The 14,901-nt window shown below is 41.8% G+C and overlaps 1 pseudogene; it reads left to right on the top strand.

The window, feature by feature from the left end:
* Window positions 1-591: 591 nt before the first annotated feature.
* On the top strand, window positions 592-8,403 carry LOC136573570 (uncharacterized; annotated as a pseudogene).
* The last annotated feature ends 6,498 nt before the right edge of the window (window positions 8,404-14,901 follow it).

Here is a 14,901-nt window from a genome sequence, read left to right as displayed (position 1 = left end):
ATATGGTTACAAGGGGTGAACCTTCACTGTTTCACTGGCTTTCAGTACTGGGTGTGGCTGTATTCGAAAGCAAGCAACACAACTCTTTTTTTCAGTCTGATTTTCAAACTTTCAGCCCCAGCACAAGGTTATAGGCAACAGTTTGCAAAAGTGCTTGGTCACCATATAGTTACAACGGGAGAAGCTTTGCTGTTTCACTCACTGTCAGTCCTGGTATCGAAATCAAAAGACGCAGCAACACTTTTTTTTTCTTTCTGTCTGGTTTTCAAACTTTTGGCCCTAGCACAAAGTTATGGGTGAAAGTTTGTAAACCGGAAGTGCTCGGTCACCATGTGGATGCAATGACAAATCTTCACTTTTCCACTTGCTTATCACCTTGCTTTATTGTTTTGAAATCGGACTACTGTATGCTAAGTGACTGTATGTTAAATTATATGTAATATAATGTGTTCGTGTTTGTTGAGGTTGCTATGATTGCCAAAGTTAAGTGTTTTTTTTCTTCTCTTAATAACAGTGCAGACGTGATCACCAGGACGAAGTGTTCCCCAACAGCAATGATGGTGGTTGCTGAGACGGAAAAGGAGAACCACCATGACTCCGAATGCCACTGCAGATTTCGGAGCAAGCAGTGGCTTTAACAAAGGGAGATCTTGCACCACATTGGTCTTATTAAAAAACCAAGTGAAGGCACCCCAGATGACTATAAACAACTATTTATGGATGTCTCAGGAATCATACCTACATTTATTGGCTTCGGTAAAACCATACATCGAGAAGAAGGAAACAGTAATGTGTAAAGCTATACCGGCAGATCAAAGATTGGCATGTACATTACGATTTCTAGCAACTGGAAGGTCCCTGCAAGATTTGCATCTCACTGCAGCTATTTCAGTGCCTGCTTTATCCCACATTCTTCTGGAAATATGTGACACTATCATCAGAGCCCTACAAGCTGAACATGTAAAGGTACAGTTATATTTTTTCATTGTGTGTTGCAGTTCACAGAATTCATGAACATATTTAATATGTTTCTGTTTTTTCTCCTTTCCAGTTTTCGAAGATTACAGAAGAGTGGCAAAAGGTTGGGAGAGACTTTGAGCAATTGTGGCAGATCCCTAATTGTCGTGGTTCCCTCGATAGAAAATGTACTGATTACACAATGCCAGAATTCAGGATCTTATCACTTCAATTACAAGGGTTATTTCAGCATTATCCTCTTGGCCCTTCTCAATACAAATTACAAATTTTTGATAGTGGACATTGGGAAAAATTGATCATTGATCCATAAAGTAACTGAAGGTCAGATGCGACTGAACAGATAATCGTCACTCATCATAGGGAAGAATGGACAAGCGTCAGATGGCGGAGTCTTTGTACAGACCACATTTGCAGAATTGCTATGGGAGAATAAGCTTTGTCTGCCCCCAAAAGAAGAAACCGTAGCAAATGTGAATTTTGTGTTTATTACGGATGATGCTTTTCCTTTGCACGAACACCTGCTGAAGCCTTTCCCTCAAAGACTCCTTAATCTGGAAAGGAGCATATATATTTACTGTCTCTCTAGGGCTCGGTGTATGGTGGAGAATGCATTCGGCATCAAGTAGATTCAGAATATTCCACAGCACTTTTAACCTATCTTCAGCCAGTGTAGACAAAGTTGTAGTGGCCTGTTGTGTGTTACACAACTATTTGTGTCACCATGACATTATATCCCACAGCCCACCAACAACGATGGAGAGTGAAAACACGGAGCTTGGCAATCTAACATCTGCAGAATGGCATGTTGAAGTAATTGTGTCACTAGACCCTGTTCATGTGTGCCACTTCTCTGTGGATAGTATGCAGTGCTGTGACCACTACTACAATTACTTTAATGAACCGGGTGCTGTAGCATGGCAGGATGGTATGACATAACTTACTCAAGCCAATGTATAGACATGAAGCTTTATCTAAAGGTTTCTCAGAATCTAAGTTTACAAGCATAGTTGGGGTGGAGGGCAGTGTGATCTTGTGCATTAACGGTGGTAGGTATGGACTTGTGGATTTTTTTTGCAAATCAGCCTGTTGTAAAGGAAGCCTTGTTCAGTGTCTGTTAATATCTTAGAAAGAATGAGTTTTAATCTCGTAGCTACTATTTTATAAAGGCTCTTGTAGTCCTGAGTTAGTAACACTATAGGGCGACAGGAGTTGGGGAATATCAGGTCTTTCCCAGGTTTGGCTTCAGTGCAACCTTCTATCATTGTGGAGTGTTGAAATGCTAGGCCTGTTTTGCACCTTAATGACCAAGCTATATCTCATTTTTTCATTGTTATATTGAAAGAGCCATAAGTGTTTTATTTCTCCATCAACATCGTCAGATCAGGGCTTAATGTAAAAAAGGCAACAGAAACTCCACCATGGTTTTTTGAGTTTTGTTGGCATTCACTGTGTGGTTAAAAATGTATACTTCTTATTGTTCTCTGGATCCGCCCGATTATGGGGATACCGCATTTTTATAGTTTTTTTATGTTACTACTTTTGCACACTACAAACACAAAGTAATATAAAATCAGTTCTCTGTCGTCACATTACGAGACCCATAACCTTTTTATTTTTTTATCGACAGAACTGTAAAAGGGCTTCTTTCTTGCAGACAACCTGTAGCTTTTATTGGTACCATTTTGGTCTATAGATGACTTTTTATCAGTTATAATTCCAATTTTTGGGAGGTAGAATTGGCAAAGAACAGCAATTCTAGAATTGTTTTTTAGCTTTCTTTTTTACGACGTTCACGCTGTGGCTGTGGCCTTTTATCTTCATTCTGTGGGTTAATAAAAAAACGATATAAATTTAGTATCGCTGTAATTGTAAGTTTTTAAAATTACCTTTACACAATATAACACATTTGTAAAGAAAAAAATAATAATTTGCATTACCGCATGCCAAGACCCATATCTTTTTATGCTTCTACCTACAGAGTTATTTCAGGTCTTGGGTTTTTCTGGGGGAAAAGTTGTAGTTTTCATTGATACCTTTTTGGAGTTAAATGCAATTTTTGATCACCTTTAATTTTTTGCAAGCGGGACAGATGAAAAATAGCAATTCTGCCTTTTTTCAAATTTATTTTTTACGTCATTCACCATGTGCCATAAATAAATATTTTTATTTATAAGCAATTTTTTTGTGTTATTTTTCTCTTAAAAGTGTTTAGAGGCAGGAAATGTTTTTGTTCTTTTTTACACTTGATTTTTTTTAAACTGAACTTCATTGAGCTTTTTTGACAATATTTTATTCACTCAAGGGGACTTGAAGATGTGATCATTTGATTGCTGGCATAGTAAAATGCTTTACTTCTGTAATGCAGAATACAATGCATATGCCTTTGTGACTCTGTTGGAGGCAGGCTCTGATAGGCTGGGCTACATGGCAGACATGGAGGCCTTTGTAAGGCCTCCTGCTGCTATGTAAACCCATTGGAATTTCGTGGTTGCCCTCTCTTCCTGTCACCCACTTACATTATCGCAGCATGGAAGGGGTTAAATCAATGGTAACACAGGTTTTTCTACTCCAGGCCATTACAGCAGGATCCTGGCTGTCATCAGACTGCCTGGACCCGGCTCTTCCCAGCACTGGAGACCTGTGTTGGCTTAAACCTAACTGCAATGAAAAGGTGATTGTGCAGGTCTAGACTCCTTAGTGCCTGCTGTAAAAAGCCCTATGAGCGTTCACTAAGGGGATAAAGAGTCTGGTTAAGTAGGGGACACATTATTGATTTAGGATTTTTTGATATTCACTTGTAAATCTATTGGGGTCCGGTGTTTTGTTGTTGGGGCTTAAGCTTATTGCTTGTTTCACCTCCTCTTCTAAAATCTCGTGTTCTCTTTGATTAGACAGTTGGGGTATTTTCAAGGTGTAAAAAAAAACTGTGTATTATCATGTTATCAGCGTGGTAAGGGGAGGGGGCTCAATATAGGTTTTCTTAATGTAAGATGTTAGCTATTCCTCTTTTGAGTGTAATCCATCTCTGTGGAGGTTCTCAGTTTAAGCTTAGGATGTCTAGTGCGAGGCAAATGAGAGAAACAAGCCAACAGCAAGCCCACTTTGTTTCTGCAGTGACTATTTAATTTGTGTGGCTGTATAGTACCATTAAGCTTGACCTTGATCATAGAAGTAAAGGTTTCTTGCCATTTGCTTGCACCTCAAGAAGGTCAGCATTTGGTTCTTGAAAATGAGTTTGCTGTCTTTTTTTTTATAGCAACATAGCTAATCACACGACCTTGCATTAGTGACTAGAAGGTAGCCCATAACAGAGGAACATTTATCTAAATGTTGACTATTCTTCTCTATGAAGATCTCTCATTGCACTTTCAAATAGTATTGAAAATCTGGAGAAGTTAATAAGTAAGACGGGAATCTCCAGATTTGTTTGTGTAGAGTGGAGAGGGCCAGGCCCAAAGACATTGACACAGGATCACTGGTGTAGTTATAGTTGCAACCCTACCATCCTTGCATTTTAGTGCAGCTTCTGTGAGAAAGCACCCCCAGTGCGTGGCCTACTGCACTGCAACTCTGGGCTGTTATTTGCATGCAGGTTATCACATCTTCCGGTTATGGACTTCAGGTTGCTGTTAAGTGCTTGACTTCTCCTCCAGCAGCATGTCAGTGCAGGAGAAGCTGGTGGAGTCCGACACCTAGCAGAAGCCTGAGGCCCTGAACTGGAAAATGTGATAACCTCCATGCAGATAATAGTCCTGAATTGCAGTGTACAGAGGGCAATATGGACCATGCCAGTATAACCTGGATGTGCTCTGTATATAATTATATACGTACAACTAGTATCAATTATACATAGGCTTAAAGAGCATATATGTAAATACATACATGAGTCCTCCATTTCACAAGCCCCAAACCCCTATAATGTTTTCAAACAATTCCTTAGTTCACACAGTGGCAATTTTTCACATTGCACTTTACAATATAGAAAGAGTTTAGGGACCTTTAGACGAGACGATTATCGTTTGAAGAAGCCAACGAGCGAGTGACATCACCGCTAGCTTGTTCACTCTCGTTCAGCCTGTTTAGAAAGGCAGACACAGCTTTGGCTCGTTCAAAAGAGCATCATTCAGTATCATTCAGTCTTTCTTATTCACTGTATTAGTGAATGTAAAAGACGGAACGAGTGCTATTTATACTGAACGATTAGTGAATGAACCACCGATAATTTTTATGCCTGCATAATCTAAACAATGAGCGGAAAGCGAATAATTGTCATTTGGTTGTTGGTTTGCTTTAGACTGAACAATTAGAATTATAATCGTTCACTGTCGCTCATTTGAACAATTTTTTGAGCAATAATCCTTCCGTCTAAAAGTACCCTTAATCGTCCAGCCAGAGGAGGTGATAGGAGTCTCTTTTGAACTATGAGACCTTTTTTGGATTTATACATTTAACCTCTTAAGGACATGGCCTATTTTGGGCTTAAGGACGCAACGATTTTTGGCGGATTTTAATCTGCATTTTTCAAAAGCCATAACCTTTTTTTTTCTTTTTTTGTCGACGCGGCTGTATAAGGGCTTGTTTTTTGCATGGTGAACTGTAGTTTTTATTGGTGCCATTTTTGGGTACAAGGACTATATCGTAAATCTTTTATTATTTTTTCAATGATTGCAAGGAGAGAAAATGCATCAATTCTGCCATAGATTTTTTTTTGGGGGGGGGGGGGTTAAAGCATTAATTATGCAGAATAAATGACACAATCCATTTTTTTCTGTGGGTCGGTACGATTACAAGGATACCAAAATTCTTATTTTTTTTAGGTTTTTCCACTAAAAACTCTTTTTTTGGAAATCTTTTTTTTTTCTAAATCGCTGCATTCAAAGTCCTGTAACTTTTTTATTTTTCCATGGACAGAGCTCTGTGAGGGCTTTTTTTTTGTGAGACAAAATGCTAAAAATTAGTATTTTGCATCAGCTTTTTTGCTCTTTTTGCCATGCAGGATAAAAAGCATGTGCAATGTATTGTACGTGTCATTACGGACACGACGATACCATACATGATTTTTTTAATGCTAATATGAGAAAAAGCCCCCCAAAAGATTTTTTTTACATTTTGATTTGTTGTACATTATTTTGATCTTTTTTTTTACACCATTTGTGTCCCTCTGAGGGACTTACACCATACCAGCTCTGATCACTATGATAAGGCATTGCAGGACTTCTCTCCTGCAATGCCTTATCGCATATTAAAGCAATCATAGGCAATGGCAATAGAGGACGCCGGTATCTGGTATCTTGTTGCCATGGCAACCAGCCAGGCTCTCTGCAATCATATCATGAGAGCCCGGCAACTTCACAGAGGGAGCGTACTTCCTCTGTGAACCCTTCCCATGCCATGATTTACATGCATCTCCGATGCACAGCTGGAGGCCGGCTATCACTGACAGTTGGCTCCCACTGCTGGATAGCGTGAGATCGCTTCTGATCTCGCACTATCCACATGATATAAGGGTTCATCCGGTTGCGGAAAGTACCCAGCAGCCATGATGTACCCTTATGTCATGGGGAAGGGTTGAAATGGTTTTAATTTAATTCTACTGGTGTTATACAGGGTGAGCACAAAACCAGTCTTTGATTACAATCTATATCAGTTGGAAATAAAGGACTATTTTTGTGCACACCCTGTATATTACAAGAGGTTGCTGATAAGTTCTTGACCACAAAAAACTGATATGGAACATTGAAAGGTCAGTTATTTTACATCGTCATCTCAGATATTATTGGACTTCTGACTGCAATGTTGTAACATCTTCAAACCCTCCAGAAAGAATTATTTTAGTAGGATGGCAAGCAAGACATCAGCTACTTCAATAGTGCCTGAAATAGAGGCAAATTGTGTTCCTTTTGAGGTGTGCCTTCAAATTAGAATACAGATGAGTGCCAGATCAAGCGATTAAGGAGGGTGATCCAGCGCCTCGAAGGCCAGCTAAGCCAGTTTGCTCTGAGTGATGGTCGATGTGTGGGATAAGACATTGTTGTTCAGAAACATGACACCCTGGTTCAAATTTCCATGCATCTAAGACTTAACTGCCTTCTTCAATTTATCCAGAAGTGTTGTAATAGACAGCCATGATAGTAGACCCTTTTGGTAAGTAAGTAGTCCACAAGCAGTAACCCATCTTTATCCCAGAAGACAGATAGCATCACGTTGGATGATGACTTCTGCACTCTGAACTTCTTTGGATGTGGGAAACCACTGTGTCTATTCTTTTGACCGCTATTTGACTCAGGATCATACATAAAATCCACATCTCAAACATTGTTACCAGCTGAGACAGGAACGCAACAGCAAAAGTACATTTTTCTGGGTGTGGCCAACCGCACTGTGGATTTCCACCACTAGGGTGGGCTTCTACTGATGGGCCAGCACTGGGCATTTGCCCCCCAGGCTAAAATTTACTAGCCAGACCCTGATGTTAACCAATAGCAAACCTACAAGGTTGTTGCTTTTAAAACTGAGTGATTGCTCATTAGTAGTGCTGGGGATGAGCTTCAGGTGGCTCTGTGTGTGGCCAGCTATAGACTCACAGACTCATAGACTGGTAGATTTGGAAGGGACCTTCAGGGTCATCGGGTCCAACCCCCTGCTCAGTGCAGGATTCACTAAATCATCCCAGACAGATATTTGTCCAGCCTTTGAACACTTCCATTGAAGGACAACTCGCCACCTCCTATGGTAACCTGTTCCACTCATTGAGTTTTTTTTCTAATTTCTAATTTATGTCTACTCCCTTTCAGTTTCATCCCATTGCTTCTAGTCTTTCCTTGTGAAAATGAGAATAGGGATGATCCCACTGCACTGTGACAGCCCTTCAGATATTTGTAGATAACTATGAAGTCTCCTCTCAGCCTTCTTTATTGTAAGCTAAACAATCCCAGATCCTTTAACCATTCCTCAAAAGATATGATTTGTAAACCGCTCACCATCTTGGTAACTCTTCTCTGACCTTGCTCTAGTTTGTCTATGTCTTTTTTAAAGTGGGGTGCGCAGAACTGGACACGGTACTCCAGATGAGGTCTGACTAAGGAAGAGCAGAGGGTGATAATGACCTCACGTGATCTAGACTCTATGCTTCTCTTAATACATCCCAGAATTGTGTTTCACATTGTATCACATTGTTGACTCATGTTCGGTCTATGATCTATAGTATACCCAAGTCTTTTTCACATGTGCTGCTGATTAGCCCAATTTCTCCCATTTTGTATGTGCTTATTTCATTTTTCTTGCCCAGATGTAGGACTTTGCTGTTAGTTGCCCCCCATTAGTTCAAGTTTGTCTAGATCTTTTTGAATCCTCTCTTTCTCTTCTCCAGTGTTAGCCATTCCACCTAGCTTTGTGTCATCACAAAGCCAAGGGCCTAGTTCATAATAATAACTCTATGTAGAGCATTGTAGTTAAGTTATAATGTGTTAAAGTTTGCTACCACATGTAATTTGGTCTGTATTGTCTGTGTTCTCCCGTGCTTGTGAGCGCTGCGGAATAAGTTGGCGCTATACAAATAAAGATTATTATTACCCTGTAAGTATTCGGACATGTGTATTAAAGGAATCTGTCACCACTTTTATTCTATCCACTATAAAGCATTATAAGGTAGTAAGAGGCACGCTGATTGCAGTGATTGGTCTATCTTATGTGTCTGTGAAACGTACATTTTATCAGTAGTAGCAAACTAATGCAAGACTACAGAAAGTAGCCCTCAGTGTGTGATGATACTGATAAAATGTAGGTTTCTGAAAAACTACTGTATAGATACATACAGCAGACATATCATTGTAATCAGTGGGCATGTTACTGCGGAATATCGTAGCAGAGTCCACCACGGCGCCCCCCCAAACCCCCATACTTCCCACTCCGGATCCTGCCATCCCGCATGGAGGGCTGGCTTGCATGCGCAGTACAATGCATGATGCGGTGGGTGGGGCCGCGTATTCATGCAATACTTCTGCTGTGCTACAGCGGAAGTATAGCGTGACGGCCTGCTTCCATTGACTGCAATGGAAGCTGGCTGCGCGTATTCCCGCGGCATTTAGAACATGCCACAGTTTATTTCACGCTGCGGAATTCCGCTGTGGAATTCCGCAGCGTGAACATTGAGCTATTAGGTTCAATAGAACCTAAGAGCTGCTCTCAGAGAGGGCAGCAGAACGGTGGTCACAAATTGCCTTTAGGGTGCATTCACACGAACGTATATCGGCTCGGTTTTCACGCCGAGCCGATATACGTTGTCCTCATGTGCAGGGGGGGGGGGGGGAGGCTGGAAGAGCCCAGGAGCAGGAACTGAGCTCCCGCCCCCTCTCTGCCTCCTCTCCGCCCCTCTGCACTATTTGCAATGAGAGGAGGCGGAACGGGGGTGGGGCTAAGTTCCGGGAATTAGCCCCACCCCCGTTCCGCCTCTCCCCATTGCAAATAGTGCAGAGGGGTGGAGAGGAGGCAGAGAAGGGGCGGGAGCTGAGTTTCTGCTCCTGGGCTCTTCCAGCCTCCCCCCCCCTGCACATGAGGACAACGTATATCGGCTCGGCGTGAAAACCGAGCCGATATACGTTCTTGTGAACGCACCCTTAATGTTTGGAATACAGATCATGAAGAAAGTCTCTGGTTATGCAAAAGTCCAAGGAATGCAAAACAAAAGTTCAAACATAAGTATAACTTCCAGAACTGCAATAGGGAAATTGAAAATGTTTCTTCTTTTCATTTTCAGCATCTGACTGTAAACCGTGCCCTGAATTTTCCCCTACACCTGACTCACGAAGTGAAACTTTAGATGCGGAATCATGCTCCCCGTCTGCAGACGCAGGGGAAATATTTTTCATGGCAGAAGAAAAGGTAAAAAATAATTTTTAATATTGCAGTCTATCATTAAGACTTTAACGAACAGCCATTTTTAAAATCCTCACCATTCAAGAGTCATAATGTTATTCTTTTTCCATCAACATAGCTGTATGAAGGCTTGTTATTTTGGAAAACGAGTTGCATTTTTTAATAGGTACCATTTACTGCACCATGTGATGTATGAGAAAACTTTGAAAAACGTATAAGTGGGGTGAAATGATAAAATTGGGTTGTGTGCTCTGCTTTGCAGCATTCATTGTGCTGTAAAAATAGCATGTTATCTTTATTCTATGGTCACTAACATTATGAAAATACACAAATTGTCAGAAAAACAATCCCTCCTCGAGAAGGAGTTGTTGGAAGAAATGAAACTTCGTGTGATTGTAACGTTGATATAAATAAGTGATTACAATATTAGAGCAAGAGGAGCATTTATTTTTACAAGATGTGATACAGGTGGGCATGGAGGCTCTAGTACCCTGTTGTACTGTCTCTAGCTCGCATACAAGATGTGATATGGGCAGACATGGAGGCTCTAGTACCCTGTTGTACCACCTCTAACTTGGATACAAGATGTGATAACTGTGGGCATGGAGGATCTAGTACTCTGTTCTACCACCTCAAGCTTGGCTATAAGATTTGATATAGGGGAGGGGCATGAAAGCTCTAGTACCCTGTTGTACTGCCTCTAGCTTGGATACAGGATGTGATATGGGTGGGTATGGAGGCTCTAGTAACCTGTTGGGCTGCCTCTAGCTTGGATACAAGATGTAATACGGGGGTTATGGCGGCTCTCTTACCCTGTTGTACTGCCTCTATCTTGGATACAACATGTGATACAGGGGGTATGGAGGCTCCAGTACCCTGTTGTACCACCTCTAACTTGAATACAAGATGTGATACAGGTGGGCATGAAATCTCTAATACTCTGCTGTACCACCTCTAGCTTGAATACAAGTTGTGATGGGGGGCTGTGGCATTGAGGCTCTAGTACCCTGCTGTATCGCCTCTAGCTTGGATACAGTATGTGATATGGGCTAGCATGCAAGATCTAGTACCCCGTTGTACTGCCTCTAGTTTGGATACAAGATGTGATACGGGTAGGCATGGAGGTTCTAGCACCCTGTTGTACCACCTCTAGCTTGGATTCAAGATGTGTTTCAGGGGGCATGGAGGCTCCAGTAGCCTGTTGCACTGTCTGAAGCTTGGATACACAATGTAATATGGGTGGGCATGGAGGCTGTAGTACCCTGTTGTACCTTGTCTAGCTTGTATACAAGATGTGATAACGGTGGGCATGAAGGATCCAGTGCTCTGTTGTACCGCCTCTAGCTTGGATACAAGATGTCATACGAGGAGGAGGGCGGGGGCATAGAGGCTTTAGGATCCTATTGTACCACCTCTAGCTTGGATTCAAGATGTGTTTCAGGGGGGGATGGAGGCTCCAGTACCCTGTTGTACCCACTGAAGCTTGGATACAAGATGTGATATGGGTGGGCATGGAGGCTCTAGTACCCATACATGTTCTATTGGGTGATAAATCTGGCAACTGGGCATTCATGGAAGTGTGGCACTGTTGTGGAGGCATTCCTGTGGAAACCTTGTGTGTGTGGCCGAACATTATTCTGCTGGAAAATGCCTCTTCTAAGCCGCCATGAGAGGAACACATGTGACTGATCGCTGAGCTGTCATTGTCGCTCGTACCACTACTAGGGGAAACTGAGTGTCATATGTGATGGCCCCCCAGACTATTACACCAATAGTGGGGGCAGTGTACTGCTCCACAGCAAAAGCAGAATTGGGGCACTCACCAGAGCATCTCCAGAAGCAAAAACTGCCATCATCTGTACCCAAACTAAAGCTAGATTCATTGCTGAAGACAACCTGGTTCCACTCCGTAACGTCCAGTTTCATCGTTCACAACACCATTGCAAATGGAGGGGACGGTGGGTGTCAAAAGCAGTACACGAAATGGGTGCTGTGAGACCAAATGTCCTTCAGCCAAATGGCTGGAAATCGTTCTGACAGACACAGGGGCCTGTGACAATGGTGTCCCCTGCCTCTTGATGGCAGACAACTAAACAGTGCTTGTGGGAAGATCCTCTCTACTAGCGGTCTAAGAAGGGTGTCTTTTCATCTAATAATGCCACAACTCTAATAATTTGCATATCTGAGAAGTAACTGTAAGCAGAGTTTTGCAGCAAAGCGACTACTTCCTCTAGCGGCTTTATTTTAATTTTATTTACATTTTTTTTACCAACAATGTGCAATGTTTATTGGGGGGGAGGGTTGTCTTACTAATTTTCAAAAATTAAAAAGCCTTGTATTAAAAAAATATTTTTTCATCAATGGAGTTATGTTAGGGCTCATTTTTGCAGGGCGAGCTGTAGTTTTTATTGCTACCATTTATATGTACATAAATTTTTTGATCACTACATATTCCATTTGTATTGGGAGTTGGAGTGACCAATAAAAAACACAATTCTGGCATTATATTTTTTTTTTTTTACAGCGTTCACTCTGTGAGGCAAATAATGCAATATTTTGGGCTTTTTGTGGTGATAGCTATTATCCTTATTTTATGATTGTTTAGAACATTTTGTGGAAAAATTAGGAAAAAGTGTTTTTGAATTTAATGCTTTCTTATTTTAAAACATTTTATTTGACTTATATTTTACATATTTTAGTTCTCCTTAGAGGTCTTGAACTTGTAATTGTTTGATTGCTTCTACACTATACTGCAATACTTCAGTATTACAGTACAGTGTATAAGCAGTATACTGTCTTTTTCTATATCACTTGTACCCAGTGGTTTCCCATTTAGTGTGTAATGGTGGCATGTATTTCCTTTGCCCAAGTGCATAACTTTACATTTATCAATGTTAAACCTCATTTGCTATTTTTCCGCCCCAACTTATCCAGATCCATTTGCAACCATATACTGTTCTCTCTTGTGTTCATTGCATATTTTTGTATCATCTGCAAATATTGATATTTTACTGTGCAATTTATCTTTGAGATCATTAATGTATTAAAAACAATACAGCCTAATACTGACCCCTGTGGCCCCCACTAGTAACTGAGACGCAATCAGAGTATGTACCATTTATAGCCCCCCCTCTACTTTCTATCACTGACCACTTAGTGTATATACTCGAGTATAAGTCGAGTTTTTCTGCACATTTTTTGTGCTGAAAAAGCCCCCCTCGGCTTAGACTCGATTGAGGTAAAAGAAAAATGCCGGCGTCTGTGTGCCCAGTGCAATGCTCTCCACGGCGGTGCGACAAGCTGCTTCAGACTTCTCCCCGCTGTCATCTCCCTGTCTCGGTTTTGAATTCCCCGCCGTCAGTGCTATGTTAGGAAGCGCTGTGATTGGATCAGGCGCCAGCCAATCACAGCCGGCGCTTGATCATTTACAGCCATTCAGTAAATAACATCACTGAATGGCTGTAATTGGTTTATCGAGCGCCGACTGTGATTGGCTGGCGCTCAATCCAATGACAGCGCATCTTCACACAGTGCTGATGGCAGGGAATTCAAAACTGAGACGGAGATGATAGCGGGGAGAAGTCTGAAGCAGCTTGCCGCACCGCCGGAGAGAGCATCGCGCTGTGGACACAGACGCCGACTGGGAGGTAAGTACTGTATATACTTGAGCTAATACTCGAGTATATGCAGAACTTACACACATTCTCGCCCAGACCAAGCATTCTCATTTTATTTACCAACCTTTTATGTGGCATGGTATGAAGTCCAGATGCACAAGATTCAATGACTCTCCCCAGCGCAGAATAGAACTTACCTATTCGTAGAAACTGTTCAGGTTGGTTTGACAGGAGCGACCCCTCATAAACCCATGCTGAAATGGAGTTATACATACATTTTCCTTGAGGTCCTCCAGGATAACATCTCTTAGAAACCCCTCAAACATTTTACCCACAATAGAAGTAAGACTTACCGGCCTGTAGTTTCCGGGTTCACTTTTTGAACCCTTTTTGAATATTGGCACCATATTTGCTATGTAATAATTCAGTGGATCAGACCCCGTCACTATAGAGTACTTACATATAAGAAACAATGGTCTATCACATTATTTAATTGGCACCTGGTGATTTGCCTATTTTAGGTTCAAAAAGAATTTCATTACACTTTTTGCAACATGTAATATAACATAACAAAAATCTGAGAAATTAGGGAAAATAGAGGTAAGACAGGGTAATTGTGAGCATTACTCTGAATGGTAAATTCAACAGTAGTCAATGGGTAAGGCAGGGCAAGCTCCTCCCTACTTTGCATCCCACAGCCCGCCTGGACAACAGTCTTACAGGAGAATAGACTTGGTCCTCTGGGATCGTCAGACTGCAAAAAACTTTAGTTGGTGTAATCCCCGCTTTATTGGACATAAGAATTTAACTATGCTAGGATAAGCCAGATCCGGCCGGGGAATCCATTTAAACATTTATGGATATGGCCCCTTGGCTACAGCATCACAGATCACCTAGCAGAATTCTCCCCCCTGCAATACTCCCACCGGCCTGCACCCCCAGCTGTGGACCCGACACTGGAGCCTAACCAAATGGACATATAAGGAAAAAAGGAAAGAGATACCAGACAGATACACAGACCAGGAAAAATCACATTCAGGGTTAGACACAAGGGGAAGTGTCTTGCAATGGGGAAATGGAGGCCTAATTCCAGATCCTCCTATCTTCGGGGCCTGTCCCCATCATCCCGAGTCCTCCATCTCAGGGGGCGCCCGACTCCAACCACATTTCAAGCCCACTCGGCGACCTGAAAGCCGCCCAGGTCTGCCAGGTATAATAATTTTTTCTCCAGTTCCTCTGCCCCCAGCTCCTCGAAGTGCATAAGTGTGTGGAGCTCCTCCACCCACATCGTTCAGGTCAGGACTATAGTGGCACGCCAAAGCCTTGGGATAATTCTTCTAACTGCTATAATAAAGAAACAGAGGAGACTCCACTTTACCTCTTTCAACGATCCGAGAAACATAGAGAGAAGAGCTAGTTCCGGGGAGAAAGT

The sequence above is a fragment of the Eleutherodactylus coqui genome, chromosome 7 (assembly GCF_035609145.1).
Source record: "Eleutherodactylus coqui strain aEleCoq1 chromosome 7, aEleCoq1.hap1, whole genome shotgun sequence".
NCBI classification, from domain to species: Eukaryota; Metazoa; Chordata; class Amphibia; order Anura; family Eleutherodactylidae; genus Eleutherodactylus; species Eleutherodactylus coqui.
This window is presented reverse-complemented; position numbering and strand designations above follow the sequence as displayed.